The sequence below is a fragment of the Mauremys mutica genome, chromosome 12 (genome assembly GCF_020497125.1).
Source record: "Mauremys mutica isolate MM-2020 ecotype Southern chromosome 12, ASM2049712v1, whole genome shotgun sequence".
In the NCBI taxonomy this organism is placed as follows: domain Eukaryota; kingdom Metazoa; phylum Chordata; order Testudines; family Geoemydidae; genus Mauremys; species Mauremys mutica.
In genome coordinates this window covers 25,703,721-25,724,607 of record NC_059083.1, presented here as the reverse complement: position 1 = coordinate 25,724,607, position 20,887 = coordinate 25,703,721, and the positions used below count along the sequence as shown (strand labels likewise).

The 20,887-nt window shown below is 50.8% G+C and overlaps 1 pseudogene; it reads left to right on the top strand.

The window, feature by feature from the left end:
• The window catches only part of LOC123346643, a 28,357-nt pseudogene that overhangs the window by 3,739 nt on the left and 3,731 nt on the right, over positions 1-20,887 (top strand).

The window sequence follows — 20,887 nt, the reverse complement described above, 5'->3', positions numbered from 1 at the left end:
GCTGAATGTCACTGGGTCTAAATTGCAGCTGCCTAGAAAGTCACTGGAACCACACCGTGAGCCACAAACCCTGAGTGTTGGAAAGATGTAAGTGCCTTAGAATGGGTTACACAGAAGCCAGCGTGCTAGGCAGGGAGCTGCCTAAACCAGTCAGTGAGTGAGGGGTCTGGACTCCTTATACAATTCCCCTCTGCTCAGCATGAGCAGAGGGGAATTGTATAAGGAGTCCAGACCCCTCACTCAGCTTTGTGGATTGCAGGGCTGTTCCTGTGACTCTCTAGAGCCCCCTGTCTTTTGGTACATTTTGTTTGTGAGGTAAATGCCCCAAAATACAGAAAATTCAGAAGCCCTTTCTCTCTTCTTAGGATCAAATTTGGAGCTGTTTGGGGAGTTAGAGGAAAGAGGGAGATGAGAAATTGGCATTTAACTACAGTGGGGAAAAGGAAAACCCAGGAACTGCTGGTAGGTACCGTTGTTACTCACCAGTAAATCTGCACAGGGATGTTATCAATGCTCAGATCTCTGTGAGTAACAGGAGAGTAACAGCGAGTAACATGCTCCCACCGTGACAGACTATTTATTGTTGCCTCTGTGGAAAGCAATTTCTGTTCTGGCTTAATGGAAACTAACAGATGAAAGGAGAATGGAGGAAATTATATTTACTTATTGAATAATCCAGATAGTTTTCTTTAAAACATGAACAATTTGAACAATCTCTATTAGAAATCTCAATTCCTCTGCAGCTAAGGCCCTCCATAATTACAGTGTGTTGACATTTTTCACACAGCAATGTCTCTCACCTGAAAGTGTGGCTTCAGCAAAATCAAGGTTTTCCTAGAAATGTTGCTTTTTATGATGGTACGCTAGATTCTGATCAGGAGAATCAACATGTAATTGCAAACAGCTGAATCATTTCAATTTCCATCTAAAATGTCCATCCACTTTTTCTGTTTCTACATTTCTGCAGGGAAACATTACAGAATATTTCATTCCGGGAAACATCTTAACCCCTGGAGCTCAGCAGCAGCTCATTTATGTTAAGGGTGAAAGATCAAGCTACAACACATAATATGAAAATGTATTTCATGATGAAATAGAAAGATCTCCAAACATATCATGTCCAAGAATAATCTAGAGATCATGCAGCCACGAAACCACTTCAAGCCAGGGGGTGCTGCATCCCCAGTACCCCTCGTTCCAGCACTTAAAACTTACTTTTACAGGCTCTGTGTCTGACTGAAAATAGTTCTTAGACCAAGAGTCCTGGGCAGCGTTTTAAATACAAACATTGGAGCATCAGGACTTTGAAAATGAAATGAATTAAAGTTGTAGAACTGATTTTTTTTCCTGTGTCTACACTTAGATAAATGGAGAGAGTAAAGCACAGCCAGTCTGCAAGAGCCATGCTGCAGAACAGAAAACCTGGAATCGTTCCCTGCTGGGAAGAAACAAGCATGAGCTGCCACCACCACAAATATTGCTTAAATTACACTAAAACTTTCCAATTTTTTCCAACTCTCTAATTTTGTAGTGAAATGGCCACACTGGGCACTGCCGTTATTCTACCATTTAGTCCCCCTTGTCTGTGGGAGTCTTTCCTTTGCCAGCAATGAGCTTTGGGTCAGGTCCATCGGCTGTGACACAGAAACACCAATGCCCCTGGGAATGTCTGGATGTTACTAAATCTCCCCACAGTGGGGCTGCACTTTTCTATTCTAGGACCTTTTCCCCAGATACCTTTTGGGGAGCTGCTACCCCCTCATAGCCATTTTGCAGCTTTCTGCTGTATCTTCTCTTCCAGCTGGTAAATATTCATCTCTCCTGTTGTTGTGATGGTGGCAGAGTCTCACAAACTTGAGTACAATCAGTGTATTTCATGGAGGTGACGTTTACTCTCTCAAATCCTTACAGCAACACACCAGAAACCTCCTGCTAACTTAATCCTTTGTATTCATTAGAACTAGTTGTATAAACCCTTCAGTGAACATAAACCTAAGCCAATCTGAACGATTTGGCTGCCAAAGTTTGTTATAGATCTATATGCTGCTAACATCCATCATTTAATTATATCTAGATAGTGATTATTTTTAAAGATATAGACTGTAGTGTTAATAAAAAAAAGTTAAATAAATTGGGCTACTTTTGAAGTGACTGTGGACTATTGACACAGTAAAAAATAGCCCTGGGAATCATGGTTAAAGCTGCCCCCCACCCCCAATTCTGAAATGGCACCACTGGCCCCAGCTCTTGAAATCATATGAGTACATGAGAATCCCACTTAAAAACAAAAGTTTCTTGCCAGAAAAGGTTGAAACTTTGAAGGGTTACTTTCTCTTGGTTGAGTAGAAAAAGTTGAGAATGTGACAAGAGTGAAAACTTGTCACTCAGAAACAAAGAAGTGATACATTTTAGAAAAGATCTCATGATTCCTTCCGCCAGTCTCATGAATTTTGAACACTTGGTGCTGTCAGTACTGCATGGTCATTTATCAGTTTATGTTTCCAGGCCTGATATCTTCAGGTAAGACTCTAAGCTTCAGATCCTCAAAGGATGTAGACTGCTGTCAATGGGAGTTAGGAGCCTACAGACCTTGGAGGATCTGGGCCTAAGGATCTAAATATAAAAATGAGCATTCTCCCATGGCAGGACTAAGTATTATCTAGACCATTCCTGGCAGGTGTTTGGCAGGTGCATGACCCCCCAACCAGTCAATTTTTGCCCCCTGCTCAGATCCTGGCTGCCCCCCTCCTCCAATTTGCCACCTTTGGCCCTTTTTAACCCCTGTAAAAAGCACTCAGCACAACCTTACGCTTAGTAAAGGCAGTGGCTTCAGCAGATGTTACTGAGCACGCTCAGTCCACCATAAGTAGCACATTCCTACAGGGAGCAGTTTTCTGTTCTGCACCTGCGGGAGAGTTAATTAATCCACCCCAATGGGCGATAGCTGCTATGTCTGTGGGAGAAGCTCAAAAAATAAATAAATGCCAATTAACTCTCCTTCGGCAGGAGGCAGGCAAATGGGAAATGCCAGCCAGAGGGGATTTCCCTGGCAGATAATGATTCCAACTCTCCCGGATCAGACGCCATTGCCACAAATGGTGTCTGATCCAGGAGAGTTGGCAACCCTACTGGCAGATGAAAAATTTTCCCCAAAGGCCCTAGAAGAGGCTAAGAAGCCGAAGAATGGTCAGCTCTGGTCTGAGCATGAGCAGCAGGTATAGCAGGCTGGGGGAAGGGAGGTTAAGCAATGGTGGTTGAAGCATGAAGGGACAGAGGAATCTTTAACGCATCTGGCACATAAATATCTTTTGACTCTGGCTGCAACAGTGTCATAAGTTTGCCTCTTCTCACTTGCAAGGTTATCTTCTGCAAATGTAAACAAACTTGTTTATCTAAGCGATTGGCAGAAAAAGAAATAGCACTGAGTGGTCTTAAAAGCAGAAAAGAGTCCTGTGGCATCTTATAGACTAACAGACGTATTGGAGCATGAGCTTTCGTGGGTGAATACCCACCTCATCAGATGCACGTAGTGGAAATTTCCAGGGGCAGGTATATATATGCAAGCAAGAAGCAGGCTAGAGATAACGTGGTTAGTTCAATCAGGGAGGATGAGGCCCTCTTCTAGCAGTTGAGGTGTGAAAACCAAGGGAGGAGAAACTGCTTTTGTAGTTGGCTAGCCATTCACCATCTTTGTTTAATCCTGAGCTGATGGTGTCAAATTTGCAGATGAACTGAAGCTCAGCAGTCTCTCTTTGGAGTCTGGTCCTGAAGTTTTTTTGCTGCAGGATGGCTACCTTTAAATCTGCTATTGTGTGTCCAGGGAGATTGAAGTGTTCTCCTACAGGTTTTTATATAGTGCCATTCCTAATATCTGATTTATGTCCATTCATCCTTTTCCGTAGGGACTGTCCAGTTTGGCCAATGTACATAGCAGAGCGACATTGCTGGCATATGATGGTGTATATTACATTGGTAGACATGCAGGTGAATGAACCGATGATGGTGTGGCTTATCTGGTTAGGTCCTGTGATGGTGTCGCTGGTGTAGATATGTGGGCAGAGTTGGCATCGAGGTTTGTTGCATGGATTGGTTCCTGAGTTAGAGTTATTATGGTGCAGTGTGCAGTTACTGGTGAGAATATGCTTCAGGTTGGCAGGTTGTCTGTGGGCGAGGACTGGCCTGCCACCCAAGGCCTGTGAAAGTGAAGGATCATTGTCCAGAATGGGTTGTAGATCCCTGATGATGCGTTGAAGGGGTTTTAGCTGGGGACTGTATGTGATGGCCAGTGGAGTTCTGTTGGTTTCTTTTTTGGGTTTGTCTTGCAGTAGGAGGCTTCTGGGTACATATCTGGCTCTGTTGATCTGTTTCCTTATTTCCTCGTGTAGGTATTGAGAATTCTTGGTGAAGATTTTGTAGGTGTTGGTCTCTGTCAAAGGGGTTGGAGCAGATGTGGTTGTACCTCAGTGCTTGGCTGTAGACAATGGATTGTCTGGTGTGCCCGGGATGGAAGCTGGAGGCATGAAGGTAGGCATAGCGGTCGGTAGGTTTTTGGCATAAGGTGGTGTTAACGTGACCACTTATTTGCACTGTGGTGTCTAGGAAGTGGACCTCCCGTGTAGATTGGTCCAGGCTGAGGTTGATGGTGGGGTGGAAGCTGTTGAAATCGTGGTGGAACTAACTGGACTACAACTGGGGGACAAGAACAGCACCCGCAATCCTTCAGGAAGTGAAAAGTAGAGCATGCTTTGCATTCATGAAAAGGGGGATTTCATCAGTGATGGCTGGTGACCCTGGGAGAATGCTTTAGCCATGGATTTTACCTGTAAAAATTAATCTCAGCCTATCTGAATCCTGTTATACCTGATGTTTGGTGTGTAACCTGTTGGTCTTATTGCTTCACTCACTAGCTCTTCAATCTGAACTAATAAACTTGTTTGTTTTCACTAAAAATATATCTCAGTGCTGTGATGTTCCACTGGGGCTGATCCTCAGCTGAATTAAACAAGCTGGTGTTGTCCATGGACGTTTCTGAGTATCCGGTGGCGAGGGGCTGGCCACTACAGAAGGACACGTCAGAGGGGCTGGAGATGAGTTGAGCCTACTGTCAATCTGTAAGGCAAAGTAAGGACTGGCAGAGCCCTGATGAGTTTGTGAGAGGAGGTAAAAGTCTGGGGGTGACAGGGAACTGACAACCATTGAAAGAGAAGCACATCCCCCTCACGCTGAGACAGGGGGCGGGGCGGGGGGAGAGAACAAGGAGATTCACTGTCTGGGGTGTTGGGACAGTGTTGAATTATGATGAATTACTGCACTTCTTATTAATTAATGTGGTGGACGTGAATGCGGTATGACTTGACATGTCTGAATTTGCTAGAGGATTCTGGGAGCAGGGCCTTCTGAGCATCCAATGGTTACTGTGGACATTTTCTATTCTGCGTGTCTGTTCTGTTACCAACATTTGTCAGTCAATATGCCAGCTCACTAGGTAAAAAAACTGTATAATCACGAGATCAGTGATCTTGGCACAAACTGACCTGGGGCAAAATGGCATCGCTCTGACAGCTTGATTGAATGATTGATGACAGTGTAAATGTGGGGTGATGTGTGGTGGGTACCCCTTCTGCAGTCCCTTCCAAAGTATTAATTAGGAGAAAATTAGTAATAAAATGTCCACAGGGCATATGAGTCCTTTGAAAACTACTGCCTCGGGGGAATCCTTGATAGACCAGATGACTGAGAATAGAAGACAATGAAAGAGAGAAATCCTGATCTAGCTCGATAGCTATACCCACTTCGCTAGCCAATCAGAATACTGTGTGGGGCCAGCATGATTACTGAGGGTTTATGCTTGGGGAATGGAGGCTCACTAGGGAGACGTGCATTAGATAACCTTATACTGCTTCTGGAATTCTTTCTTAAATAAACTGCTGTGCATGGAGTCTACTGAATCTGACTTGTTGATTGGTATCGGGAAACATTCTGCCCAGCTGTGAGCCATTAAAGATCCATTTCAACATTTGGTAGCAGAGGATGGTTACCATGTCAGTGAATAAGTTAACTGTTTCTGAACTGGTTGGATAAGCTAAAATATTGTCTTACGATATTAGACTCAGTGGCCGGGGAACCGAGGATTGGATCAGATTGGGATCAGATTGGTTACAGATTATTGGGAGAGAAGGAATTACACAGGCACGTGGAGTTGAATTAGTGCTATCTCCAAGTCTATGATGTTCTGCAAGTTCAAGCAAGGTGGGTTTACTCCAGAGGACAAGGGGGACACCCCGAAGCCTCCGGCTATGGTTAATGAGTGCTTGTTAAGACAGGTGTTTAAAAGCTTGGGGTCTGATCCATGTGTGACTGCTGCAGTCTCTACACTGCATAAGAAAGATTTAGACAACTTGTAGTTGGGGTATCAACAGGGCTAGTCTCCCAAGAAAGTCCAAACAGCAGCATGAGTCATCTGTGCTATGTCTCAGGCTGTAAATAAGCTCACAGAAAAGCATGATGCCTGTGAATATGAAAAGGAAAATTTAGAACCGGAATTGGAAAAACTAAAATTGCAACCTGAAAACCAGAAATGAAATCTGGATAGTTGGATGGCAGCAAGGGTCCCTCCCAGGCGTGGTCAGGGAGCGGGGGGGTTGGATGGGGTTGGAGGTCCCACGGGGCAGGCAGGGAGTAGGGGGAAGTTGGAAGGGGGTGGGGGTACCAAAGGGTGGTCAGTAGGTAGGGAGCAGGGGGGTTGGATAGGAGGTGGGAGATCGGGGAGGCAATCAATGGGCAGGGAGCGGGGCGAGGTTGGATAGGATCTAAACTTACCATGCACAGAGCAATCGCCCTGTATCCCAGAGTCCTACAGCCCCACCCCAATGTGTGAGGAATTAGTCCGAGCGCTCTTTTCTCTCGTTTTCCCCTCTAGGACATCAGAGGCACCTCGACCAGACATGTGGCTCCTTCTCACTCCCCCTCACACTTCTTGAGCATGTGCAGGGGCTTGGACACCAGGTGAAAGCCTCGTCTCCCCTCAGCACATTGTGGACAGGAGCCACATTTCCACTACTTTCACTTTGTTCATGTTAACCTCGAGGTTCTTGCCCTGTGAACAAATCAGTGGATTTACCCATCCCATGGAAAAGATTATGAACTTGTTACATCCCGGGGGGGACTGGCTGCCTGTAGACACTGGGGATATAATATGGGCCTTTCGCTGGCCAGGGCCGGCTTTAGGAAGTGCTGGGCCCAATTTGAATATTTTCAGTGGGGCCCCGGCAGGGATGACTGGAAAAAAAAACCTTTTATTTATTAGCAACCGGTTCCCTATAAAAAGTTCTGATTTAAGGGATCTGCCACAGTATGTATTTTTGTACCAATAGAGTTACCATATGTCCGTATTTTCCCAGGAGGAATTTTTAAAATTTAGCCTGACATGTCCGGGAAAATACGGCTGTATGTTAACCCTGCCTAAAGTTCTTTTTTAAAAAGATGGGCCTGAACTAGAAATGAGCTCTGTTTCACGTGTGGGTCCCTGCCACTCCCTGCGGGTGTGCTAGGGTGACCAGATGTCCCGATTTTATAGGGAAAGTCCTGATTTTTGGGTCTTTTTCTTATATAGGATCCTATTACCCCCACCCCATCCCGATTTTTCACGCTGTTTGGTCACCCTAGGGTGTGCACACGTGTGGGTCCCAGCTGCTCCCTGCCCCCTCATTGAAGCAGGTGTGCAGGGTTACTGCCCTGGGAACTGCAGGGCACCAGTGGACATGGGGCTGGCTGGAGGCAGGGCAGGGGCTGACTGGAGGTAGGATCTGGCTGCAGGCAGGGCAAGGGGTGCAGAGCTGGCTGGAGACAGCGGGTGTGGGGTGGGCTGGCTGGCTTCAGGCAGGGATGCAGGGGTGTGTGGCCGGGGTGGCAGGGCTGGAGACAGAGAAGTGATGGACTGCCTGGCTTCAGGCAGCGGGGTGCGGCAGAGGTTGGCTGGATACAGGGCAGGGGGTGCGGGGCTGGTGCGGGTAGGGCAGGGGTGTGGCAGGGGCTGGCTGGAAATGGGCTGGTTGGAGACAGGGCAGGGGTGCAGGGCTGGCTGCAGGCAGGGGCTGGTGCAGGCAGGGCAGGGGGTGCAGCAGGGGCTGGCTGCAAGCAGGGAGTGCAGCCCACCCTGTATGGTGAGTGCCCCCTCCTCCGCCTCCCTCCCCCACCGGTGTAGCAGCAGCAGCCCGGGGCTCCCCTGCTTCCACTGCTCAGGCCCTGCAAATAGCCGAGGGAGCCCTGGGGGAGCAGTAGGGCTCCAGTGGCTATTTAAAGGGCCGGGGCAGTAGAAGCAACGGGAGCCTCGGACTTTTTAAATAGCCCCCAGAGCCCTGCAGCCCTACCCCAGGGCTCCAGCAGTGGGGCTTCAGTGGCAATTTAAAGGGCCTGGGGTTCCAGCCCCTGTTGGGAGCCCCAGGCCCTTTAAATTGCCCCCTGGGGAAGCCAGGCTACCCCGGTACAGCGCACCGGCTCTTGCCTGTACGCCGAACCGGGGCTTGGGCACGGGGCCCTCTTAGGGGCGTGGCCCGATTCAGGGGAATTGGTTGAATTGGCCTAAAGTCGGCCCTATTCACTGCTCAGTCTCTGCTTACCATAGGCGCTGACTTTTATTTTTCCTCAGAGGGCTCCACCCCCGCTCTGCCCTCGGGCCCTGCTCCCACTATGCCCCTCCCCTGAGGCCCTGCCCTCGCTCCACCTCTTCCTGACCCCATTCCGCCTCCTCCCCTAAGGCCGTGCCCTCTGTCTGCCTCTTCCCGCCCCTGCTCCAACCCCTCTCCGAAGCCGCAGCCAATCTGCAGCTCGCTGCTCTCCGCCCTCACCCGGGCACCTCCCCTACCACCAAACAGCTCATTGGCAGCCTGCAGAACGGCTGTGGCTGGTGAGTGCTGAGTTCCCCCTATATTTTTTTCGCAGGGGTTTGAGCTCCGGAGCGCCCCTGGGGTCAGCACCTCTGCTGCTACAATCATGGGACCAAGCAGTGACCAAGTATAAACAGCAACTTATAATGAGCCTTAGCCAGAGGTGAAAGTAAGCCGGTACGGTACGGTACGGCATACCAGCAAGAGCCAATACACTGTGCTGGACCGCACTGGCTTCCGCTGCTGGGCTTTAAAGGGCCGCAGGTGGGAGCCCAGAGCCCTTTGAATCCTACCCGCGGCTCCGGCGGCTGGGCTGGGGCCGGGATTTAAAGGGCTCAGAGCTCCCCGCAGCGGCAGGAGCTCCGGGCCCTTTAAATCCCACCCGCAGCTCCGGCTGCCAGAGCTGCGGTGGGGATTTAAAGGACCTGAAGCTCCTCAGCAGCCGGAGCACCGGGCCTTTTAATTTGCCCCTGAGCCCCGGGGGCTCCCAGCCACCTCTGCAGCTGAGAGCCCCGGATTGATTTAAAGGCCCTGGGACTTCCAGTCACAGCCGGTGCACCAGGGCCTTTAAATCTTGAGAGGCCCCGCCTCTTCTGGATGAGGCCACGCCCCCTCGGGACTCCAGCAGTCCTGTAAATTACTGTCACCCCTGGATTTAGCCCACGTACTGCTGTTATAGAGCAAGTCAGTAAGGCCTAAATTTACAACAGTGGCCTAACTGTGGGTGTCTCGGTTTATCTCCTCGAAATACAGGACTTCAGGGCACATGTTCCACCTGCATTCGCAGCTGCAGCCAGAGTCAGTGGGCGCTGCGGGTGCTCAGCCCCTTGGAGAACCAGCCCCTAGGCACTTAGGTCAGTACCCAAATTTGGACCCTAAATCAAAAGAGATTCTTGACGTTTGGACCTAGGCCATCATTGTGCTCTGGCTCCTGGGCTGCCCAGCATGGCTGTTTGTGCTTCCTCCCCAGCAGCTGCAGGCACAGGGAGCGCTCCTGGGAGGGGTGGGAGGAAGTGGGGTTGGGGCAGGGACAGGCTGGAGGAGGGAGGGGTGGAAAGGACTAGAGGAGTGTGGCCAGGATGAAGCTGCACCTCTTATACTCTGCTGAGCTGCAACGTCTATTAACCACGTTGTTAAACTGCTGCAACACTGGACCCGGGTAACTAGCTGCATCCGCAGCAGCATCTCTGCCCAGCACGGCTCCCCCACCACAGCTGAATTCCCTCTCTTTGTCCCTGATGGCGGCTTCCCAGACTGCCCCAGGCCTCCTCAGTCTGTCCCCATATCCCCTCCTGCAGCCGCAATGGGCAAGTGGCCTGAGAGGTCTCTGTTTATCCCACACCAGGTACCCTGCAGCCCCTAGTGCGAGCTCCCCACACACCCGCTGCCCTCGGCCATTGGGCTCCAGCCCTCACCTGGGGGACAGGAGCTTGGTCTCCCTGCAGTCCCTGGTCTCTCTGCCTGGACTGACAAACAGGGAGAAAATGGGGGCAGGGCCTTGCTGGGTGTGGTTGTGTTACAGGGGCACCTGCCCCACTAGGGCCCAGGCTGAGATCCCAGCACATTTCACAGGCCCCTGAGCTGCCATCAGATGGACTTTCAGCCTCGGTCCGTGTGGTGGCGGGGGAGGCACTGGGTTACTGCCCTGGGGGAGCTGCTGGGGGAGGGAGGAGATTTACCTGCTCACAGACAATTTTAACAGTTCTAAAGCTTCAACTTTTTGAATCTCAGTGTCCAGTGTCATTAAATAGTTCTGGTCTGACCAAAATATTGTCTGATTCCCCCATAATTTCCCACAACCGTGAACCTTTTAATTGGAATGAAATGCTTAAAACCCAGATTGTTGTGAAAGTTTAAATCAATAAATATAAAAATTGCTTAAAATAAAGATTATCTGTCAAAATTAGATATTATAAAAAAAATTCTGCCCAGCCTGACTATCACTCCTGACACACAGCTCCTGCTCCTCCAGGTTCAGCCTCACAGGGGGCTGCCTCAGTGACCCTCCACACCAGCACAGGGGCTGATTGCAGGACCAGAGCCCTAGTGGTAAATTTTTTACCAAAGCCTCCGGGAGTGAAATTGGTTGGGTTCTTCCTGCTCAGCAAACAGCAGGAGTCATTTTCAGGAAAGGAAACACCCCCTTGCTGCTGCAGGCGGGGCATAGTGTGAATTCAGGTATTTGAAACAAAGCCTGTTACAAACTGCCCAGAGGGAGCCATGGCTGCAGAGAACCCCGTGGAAAGTCTCCAGGGGAAAGCAACATGTCCCGTCTGTCTGGAGTATTTCACAGAACCTGTCAGTCTGGAGTGTGGGCACAATTTCTGCCGAGCCTGCATCAGCCAGTGCTGGGAGGGATCCGCTACAGCCGCCTCCTGTCCTCAGTGCAGAGAAACTGTGCAACAGAGAAACCTCAGGCCCAACAGGCAGCTGGCAAATGTCGTAGAAATCGCCAAGCGACTGAGTTTACAGGCAGCAAAGGGAAGAGGAGGGGACGGGGTGTGTGGGGAGCACCAGGAGGCTCTGAAACTGTTCTGTGAAGAGGATCAAACCCCCATCTGTGTGATCTGCAGAGAGCCCGGGCTCACCGCGCTCACATGGTGGTTCCCATACAGGCGGCTGTCCAGTCTAATGGGTAATAACTGTGGATGTTAATTACAGGTTAATGGTGTAACTGCGTCATTCAACTGTGTGTAGCCTTCATTGCATGAAAGCTGATAGGGGGCGTTACAAGCTGTGGCTGGTATTACTGGTTGTATCACAGTGTTTATTGTTGTTTGCATCCCCTACAGACCCCAGATAAGCTCTGACCTCGATTGTAGGAGGTCTTGCACAAAACCCAGTGAGGGCCAATCCCTGCCCCGAGCCATTTACAGTCCAACTGGACAAGACAGACAAAGGGTGGGAGGGGAAACTGAGGCACGGTAATGGGAAGTGACTTGTCCAAGGTGACTCAGCAGATCCGTGGCAGAGCTGGATATAAAAACCTGGTTTTCCAAGGCCCAGTTCAGTGCCCTAACCTCTAGCTACTCTGCCCCTTTCAGCAGCACTGAGCAGTGATGAAGTGCAGAGATTAGGAGGAAAAGACTCCTTGATACAGGCCCTAGGCCCAGCAGGGAGATGAGGTTTCCCACTGGGATTGTGAACTCCTGTGCTCCTCCATGATGGGTTAAACGCAGATGCTGCCGGCCTGCACTAGAGGAGATCACTGGGCTAAACGTTGTGTGGGACCCCGAGCACCTTGAGTCCACACCCACAAAGGCTCCAGACAGCGCAGGTCCATGCCAAGTACCACTGGGATTCGACTTATCTTCAGCAGAACTAACCCCTGGGCAGTGCGGACCTGTGCCAGTCTGACCTGTTCTCGTGTGTTCATGGGCAAGGACCAGCCAAGGTGGTTCCATTAGTCCCACCAGGCAGCCTTTTGAAATCTCCCAGAATCCACTGCTTCTGAGGTCTTTGCTGGGGATTTTGGGGTAGCTACCCAGAGGCCATTGCCACGGAAAGGGGCTAGGACAGCACTAGGGCAAACTCTAGCTGTTCCTAACACAAACCAATACATCTAATGGGGTTTGCCCTACTCCAGCCAGTCCAATCCCCAGGAGGCTGAAAGTCAATGGGGTTGGACTCCCTTGAGCATCCCGGCCTATATGGCTGCCCCCGGTGGCTTATGGGGTTGGTATCACTGTTCATTAAATCTTCTCAAAAACATCTTTATAGATTCACTGCCATGGGACACCAGTTTTCCACTGGTTCGACTCAATGGAGAGAGTGGACATAATAACTTCAAACAATCTGAATACAAAACCTGCCCAATTTCCATAAATAAGGTTTCATTTCCTTGGTGTCTCTGATGTCCTACCTCTACAAAGACCCACTGTTGTACACAGTATTGTTGTAACTGTGTTGGTCCCGGAATATTAGAGAGACAAGGTAGGTGATGTAATATCTGCTCATGGCCAACTTCTGTGGGTGAATGACAAGCTTTCAAACTTACACAGAGCTCTTCTTCATACCTGGGAAAGAGTATGTTCTCCAGAGCTGAGTTGTGTGTAACTCTCTTACCAACAGGAGCTGGCCCAGCAGAAGATATTGCCTTACCCACCTAGTCTATCTAGGAAGACTGACTGTTATCTTGAACTTTGGGTGGAAAACACCTCATCTACCCCCTACAACCATCAAAATAAACCCATCAAATCATTTCTGTTTGTCAGGAAAGAATATAAGCCCATTTGAAGACTCTGAGGGAAGAGAGAGAAAAGCTGCTGGGATTTAAAATGACTGGAGAGAAGAGAAGCCAGGAGTATCTGGTAGGTGCCTGTTGTTCTTCGCCTGCTGGGACATGGAAGTGAGAGGGATATTTATTGGTAGATTTCTCTGTGGCCTTGTGTGTGTTTCTCCATGATCATGGGATTGTGTGTGTGTGTGTGTGTGTGTGTGTGTGTGTACACGTGTGCATATCACAACTGTTCTTTCCCTGGAGAAGGACAACAGCATCTTCTGCAGGATCTAAGATGAATTTTAATTAATGAGTTAATTACTACCCCTTGTGGCTTTCACAACATGTCTCCCAAACTGCACTGACTATACCCCCGTAGACATGGAGACAGCCCTTTCAGAGAGATGGGGGCCAAATGGGAAGCTGTAAGAAAATCCTCTCCCTTGTGATCACAGTGTATAGTCAAGTGTCAGGATGTGAAGAATGGTGGGTTTTGAACCTCAGTCCACAGAGACTGTCATTACAACCCAGCCGCTCTCCAGAGCCAGCAGGGGAGGGGCTAGTGGAACTCTGGCCCACCAGAGGATCTGCCTACAAAGCACCCGATTGGAGCAGACGTTCGGATGCATGAATTACGCCAGCAGGAGTCACGTGAAGTTGTCCAAACAACTGAGTGAACTCCCGATCTGCTGCTGGACTGGACCCTGATTCTGGCTTGGCCCTGGCGTTGTCCCTGACTCAGGTTTGACCTGCAGTACTGTTATCTGACTCCAGCTTAACCCTTCGTGTGGCTGCCTGACTCCAACTCCAGTCCTGATCCCTGGTGTGACTCCAGACACTGATTCTGACTCAGCCGTTGGCATGACTCCTGAGCTCGACTGTAGCCCCAACCCTTGGTGAGATCCTGACTTTGACTCCAGCTCTGATTTTGGCTGTAGTTCCCGATTTCCAACTGCAGCTCTGAGCACTAGGCCTGACGGCTCATGTCCTGGTCTCTACACAGATGTGTTAGAGATTGTAAAGAAACTCTCTCTCGTAAGACTGTATGGGAGGTCATCAGGCTCCATCCATGTTCCTGACCAGCCCTTTCCTTATTTCTTATAGAAACAGACAGAAACTGAGAGGCAAAAGATTGTGTCTGAATTTCAGGAACTCCAGCAGTTCCTGGAGGAGCAAGAGCGACTCCTGCTGGCCCAGCTGGAGAAGCTGGACAAGGAGATTGTGAAGATACAGAATGAAAATATCACCAAACTCTCCGAGCAGATTTCCCATCTCAGTGAGCTGATCAGTGAGCTGGAGGGGAAGTGTGAGAAGCCATCAAGTGAATTCCTGCAGGTGAGACTGAGCTAGAAACATCCCAAATCCCAACACAGGGACAGGACAGCTCCTGAACCACGGGCACAGGAGTCCAGCAGTCAGAGATCTCAGTGTAACTCAATGTGTGCATTGCTGACATGTGAATGACAATTGTTCTTTGCAGACTCACAGACACATTGATATTAGAGATGGAAAAGCCCCATTAGCTCAGTGAAACCATGGCCCCGGGTCCAGGGCAGGGCTGATTTTCCCTGGATTTGCAAAATCCCGTTCCTGGAATCCCAAGTGTGTTTCAGGTGGTACTGAGATTTTTTTTAATCTCACTCCTCTCTCTCTCCTCTACAATGTCAGAAGCACCTTAAGCAGGTATGTGGCTCTCTCTCCCTCCCACACATACTTGGCAATTCTGGGAAAGAGCATGGACATGATGTTAGCACTGCATCTCCACAGCAACATGTGTGGGGAAGATCACATGTTGGATAAAAATCTCTCTGATCAACTTCATCCTGAGGTTCTCACCCTTGTATAGAAGACTCTGGAATTCTTCAGTCTGTGGGAAAGACTGACCTCAAGTATTTCCTAGAGATGTCACATCCCTGGGGGACTGGCTGCCTCAGGATTGTGGGGATGGACTGTGGGCCTCTCACTGCTGAGGCACTGGTCACTATTCAGCCCAGGCAGCAGTGGTCAAGAGTCTTTTCCAGCCTGAGGCTTGGTAGGAGACCTGTGTGGAATGAGGTGGGGAGCGGGGAGTTGGCGTCTCAGTCTAGTTCCTAGTGGAAAGATTTCTACAGCACTTCATGTAGGAACCTCCTGTCCCTCAGAGCATGGAGGCCAAGGAGTAAATTGGCCATGGAGATTCAATTCCCCTTTTGTCCCCAGAGCTGAAGAATATTAATGAGTCCTTTGAAGGGAAGGTTGTACGGCCAGGGGCTGTGTTGCACCTACTTTGAGGCTGGGAAAAGTCGAGGAATTCTGACTCCAGGCATATTAGAGCAGCCACTCACTACCAGAACTTATAATGAATCACACAATGAAATATGATCACATGAAATTGTTTCTCTCTAGGTGTGAGAAGGGGAAGTTCCAGCAGCCAGAGGAGATTTCTCCTGAACTGAAAGAACGAGTCAGCGATTTCTCCCAGAAAACTATTGTGCTATTGGCAACTCTGAGGAAATGCAAAGGTACCTAAAATGGATCTAGGAATGGAAATTGGGATGTGCCTCTGAGACTATGGGAAGAAAATGGTGCTGGTCAATTGGTTCACACTTAGATGATGCTTCTATTTAATGTTGGGTGAGAAGGCCAGACACTTGGTCCGAGACATTCAGGTTGATTCATTCAAACCTTTGTTTGCCCCACAAACATACCTTTCAATTACAATTATAAAGTAAGAAATGACTCACAGACTTTAAGGTCAGAACAAATCTCTCAGATAAACTTAAGCAGATCCATCTGCTCTGACCTCCTGCACATTGCAGGCCACAGAACCGCCTCACCGACTCCTGCAATTTACCCATAAACTCTGGCTGAATTACTGAAGTCCTCAAATACTGATTTAAAGACTCCAAGTTACAGAGACTCCACCATTTATTCTAGTGTAGCATCTGTACAAAAAACAAAACAAAAACAGGGTCTGTGGCGATTTGACTTGGTGGAAAATTCCTTCCCTATCCCAAATATGGTGGTCAGTTTGACACTGAGCATTTCAGCAAGACCCAACAGCCAGACACCTGGGAAAGAATTTTCTCTAACTCAGAGCCCTCCCCATCTAGTGCCCCATCACCAGCCGTTGGGATATTTGCTACTAGCCATCACATATAGAAAGAAGTTCTGGCCAGTTCCCTTCTCCCGGGGCATAGGCGGGTCATGGGGGATTTTTCTTATGAAGCTCTGATTACCCCTTACAATGTCTGACATATTATACACATCCAAATTGCATATTTATTAGTTCTTGTCCAATCACCTTTGAGTGATATGAATATGAAGTACCTTATATAGGTCATACACTGCACATGCATGAACATTTCATTGGCAGGGCTTTTTTCTTCAAGCTATTTTCATGTTCTTGTTCTCTTCTCTCTTGTGTTTTATTACCACTGATTATGCACACGTCACTTTGACCCTTGTCTCCACACAGGGGGTATTGGACTTCTCTGTGGCTGGATGCACAGCCCCCCTCAGCCCAGCTCCAACCCTTCAGTGTCGCCCCCCAGTGCACAGCCCCCCTCAGCCTAGCTCCCTCCAGGCCTTCAGTGCTGCCTCCATATTGCACAGCTCCCCTCAGCCTAGCTCCAGCCCCTCAGTGCTACCCCTCCCCCAGCTGCACAGACCCCCTCAGCAGGGCCGGCTCCAGGCCCCAGCACGCCAAGTGCGTGCTTGGGGTGGCATGCCGTGGGGGGCGCTCCACCGGTCGCCGGGAGGGCGGCAGACAGCTCTGGTGGACCTCCCGCAGAAGGGTCCGCTGGTCCGCGGCTCCAGTGGACCTCCCGCAGGCACGTCTGCAGGAGGTACACTGGAGCCGCGGGACCGGCGACCGCCAGAGCGCCCCCCACGCCGTGCCGCCCTGCTTGGGGTGGTGAAATTGCTAGAGCCGCCCCTGCCCCTCAGCCTAGCTCCGCAGCAGCAGCAGGGATGAGAGACAAAGGGAAGCCACTTTGGGGAGCTACCGGAGGTGAGCCCCCCGTCACGGAGTCCCCATGCGATGCTCTGGAACTGCTCCCCACAAAGCCAGTCAGGACTTTGGGGAGCCTCCTCTCCCTCGGAGCAGACTGTCTTCAGGGTAAGAAGCTCACACAGCCTCACCTCCTGGGTCTCTCCTTGGAGCATTCAGCATCCTCTGCCCCTCCATGCACTTCCCACAGTGAGCCCGCCCCAGCGGGGTCATGGGGAAGCCACCGGGTCCTGGACCCCCACTTCGCAGTCAGACGTGACTCTCAGCCAGCCAGTAAAACAGAGGTTTATTAGATGACAGGAACACGGTCTAACACAGAGCTTGTAGGTACAGCGAACGGGACCCCTTGGCCGGGTCCGTTCTGGGGGGCAGTGAGCCAGACACCCACGTCTGCACTTCACTCCTTGTCCCCAGCGAGCTCCAGATTCCCAAACCCCCTCCAGTCCCTCCTCTCTGCTCAGTTCCTTTCCCGGGCCAGGAGGTCACCTGACTTCTTTGTCTCCAACACCTTCAGTTGGCACCCTTGCAGAGAAGGGGCCCAGGCCATCAGTTGCTAGGAGACAGTGTCAGGCATTTTATGTTCACTGGCCATTTGCTCTGCAGCAATCACACACCCTTATTCCACCACCTAGATACTTAAGAACTGCATAAGGGACACTGAGACACCAACATAGTATTCAGAGAAAACATTAAGAACAGTCCCACTTCGTCACACACACACCCCCACACAAGAATTTGTTCCATCCCTGCTCACAACAGACCCCTGCCCCCAGCAGTGATTGTCCTTGTCAGGAGGCAGAGGAGGTTCCCACCCACCCTGGGATAACCCCTGCCTGGGGGGGGGGTGCCCTGGTCACAGTGAGGGGGTGGGAAACCCTGCTCCCCTGAGAGACCCCCCTCCTCTGCTTCCCACATCCTGTGACATGATGGGGGATCTCCCATGTAAGGGACACAGACAGGGGAGAGACATGGGGTAAGCGGTGTAGAGATGGGAAACACTCACACACACACACCCTCCTCCTCCTCCTCCTCCCATAAAACAAATTATTTAAAAAAGAAAGTAGTGACAACAATGCACTGAAATATGGTTTTAGGATAAATATTTATTTCAGTGCCCCAATCCTACAAAAAAAATATTGACTGTGGCAGTGAGGTACATTCAAAAACACTAAAGTGACTTGAATTTATTATTATTGTTATAGTTTATTATTTATTAACTACCTAGCCAAGTTATGGTTTTTTCAGCGTGGAAAATTGTGTGTTAATTTACGGGTTGAATGATGACTGAATGACATAACACCCCGCCAATGTCCATCAGTAGCGGCTTGGCTACACTTGAGAGTTGCAGCATCGGTGGTGGCTTTACAGCGCTGTAAGTTACTCCCCATCCACACTGCCAAGGCACATACAGCGCTGCATCTCCCTGGCTACAGCGCTGGTTGTACTCCACCTCGACGAGAGGAATAAAGAGAACAGCGCTGGGGCTGCAGCGCTGGGGTGCCAGTGTAAACAGTGATTAATCTTACTACGCTGTAACTGACCTCCAGAACCTTCCCATAATGCTTTTAAGTAAAGATAACTCTCTTTGTTTTGTTGTGATGCCTCTGTTTGTTTTGTTGTGAACTGGGGCTCCCAGAGCTGCTTATCTAAAAAACAAACACAGCTCCTGTTTGCTCGAGCAGAGGCAGGGAGCTCCCTTTGGAAAGCCCACAGCTAGTGTTTGCTCGAAGAGGGGGGAGGGAAGGGGCTTGAGAAGTGAAGCATTGCGGCACGGGGTGGGGGTCCGTTTCGGGGAGGCTGCTTATCTGGTCTGTGAGGAAAAAACCAAAGAGGCTATTTGCATTTAGTGAATGAGACGGGGGTGGGGGAAGGGGTCGGAATTTGCAAGGCAGGGAGCTGACACAGTGTCAGCTCCAAAAATCCACTCTCTCTGTCTCCCCCACGCTCCCTGTCACACTCCACCCCACCCCCGTCTTTTGAAAAGCACGTTACAGCCACTTGAACGCTGGGATAGCTGCCCATAATGCACCACTCCCAACACCGCTGCAAATGCAGCAAATGTGGCCACACTGCAGCGCTGGCAGCTGTCAGTGTGGCCACACTGCAGCGCTTTCCCTCCACAGCTGTATGAAGACAGCTGTAACTCCCAGCGCTGTACAGCTGCAAGTGTAGCCAAACCCTAGGTTTGGTAATTTTGTCAAGTGTCTGTCGTACAATATGATGCCGCCTACCCCTGGCCAAAGAGACCAAAGTGGGTAAAGTTACTTTTATGATAAAGTCTTTGTATGATCTGGGTCTAGGGTACGACAAAAGGCAGTGAGTGAATGAGACAAACCAACTGGACTCTCAGGGGTGGGAGGGGATGATGAGGGGAAAAATAAATCTCACTTACAGATTGTGGGTCCTGGGATGGTTGTGAGGCTGCAAGGATGTTGGTTCTATTGCTGGGAAATGCCTGAATGAGAGAGGAAATAGAAGGTTTCAGTTAGTTTATATTAAATGCCTGTGTGTGTCTCTGGGCCTCTCAGTCTGTTCTGTCATGATGAAAACACAGTTCTATGTGTTCAGAGTGGGGACGCTGTTACAAATATGAAAGCCTGAAATCTCGTCTCTTTTCTCCTTTCCCCCACCAGACACTCTGCTGTCTGCATTGGAGACACAAATTGGAGAACCCCTAGGAGCACACAGACAGGGTGAGTTCTTCTTCGAGTGATTGCTCATGTCTATTCCACAATAGGTGTGCGTGCTCGCCACGTGCACCAGTGCCGGAAGTTTTTCCCCTAGCAGTACCCGTGTGCGGGGAGCAGCCCCTGCAACCCCTGGATTCAGGGCAGGCTCTAGGATTTTTGCCGCCCCAAGCAAAAAAAATTTTGGCTACCCCACACCCCAGCCCAAGCCCCCCTCGACCACCCCAGCACTGGGCTCTCTCTCCCCCCCTCACCCACACCCCAGCCACTCCAGCATTAGGCTCCCCACCCCCAAACGTGGGATCCGCTACCAGCACACGGCAGCTGAGCTCTGGCCCAGCCGCGACTCCTTCCCCATGCGGATGGAGCTGCTGGGCGGCGCGGAGAACACGGCCCCCTCCCTGGGCTTCGCGGTGCTGCTGGTGGCTGAGGTGGATCAGTTCGTGCTCACCGCCGTCACTCCTGACATGCTGGCGGCCGAGGACCTGGAGAGCCCCCCGGACCTGCTGCTCTTCAGCCTCACGGTGCCCTGGCCCAGCCCCGGCGGGCGGGAAGGCGAGGATCTCCAGCTGCAGGGCTGCCTGCTCAGCACCGACGAGCCCAACCGGCCACTCACCTCTTCACACACTCCAGGATCCCCTCTCGCCCCCGCAGCCGGGGCTCGGCTCCAGGGGACCCCGCTTCCCTCCCTCACCAGCTCCTCACACACTCCAGGAGCCCCTCTCACTGCCGCAGCTCGGGCTTGGCTCCAGGGGACTCTGCTTCGCTCCAGGGCCTGGGCTGCGGCGGCGGCAAGAGGTGCTCCCGGAGCATGTGAGGAGCCGGGGAGGGAGGGGGAGCCGAGCCCGGGCTGCGGCTGCGCGAGAGGGGCTCCCAGAGTGTGTGAGGAGCCGAGGAGGGAGGGAAGCGGGACCTGGGATGCAGGGAGGGGGGAGGGGTCCTGCTGCTGCTGCCGCTCTGAGTCTCCCCAGGGCAGCGCGGCGTTTCCCTGCCGGAGTGGGCTGTGCAGGGCGCCGCCAGGCTGGGCAGGGGGCGCGGATCCCAGCTCGTGCGCTGACAGGGCGAGTGGCTTTTTGTCACTCCAAGCAAAAAAAACAAAAACAAA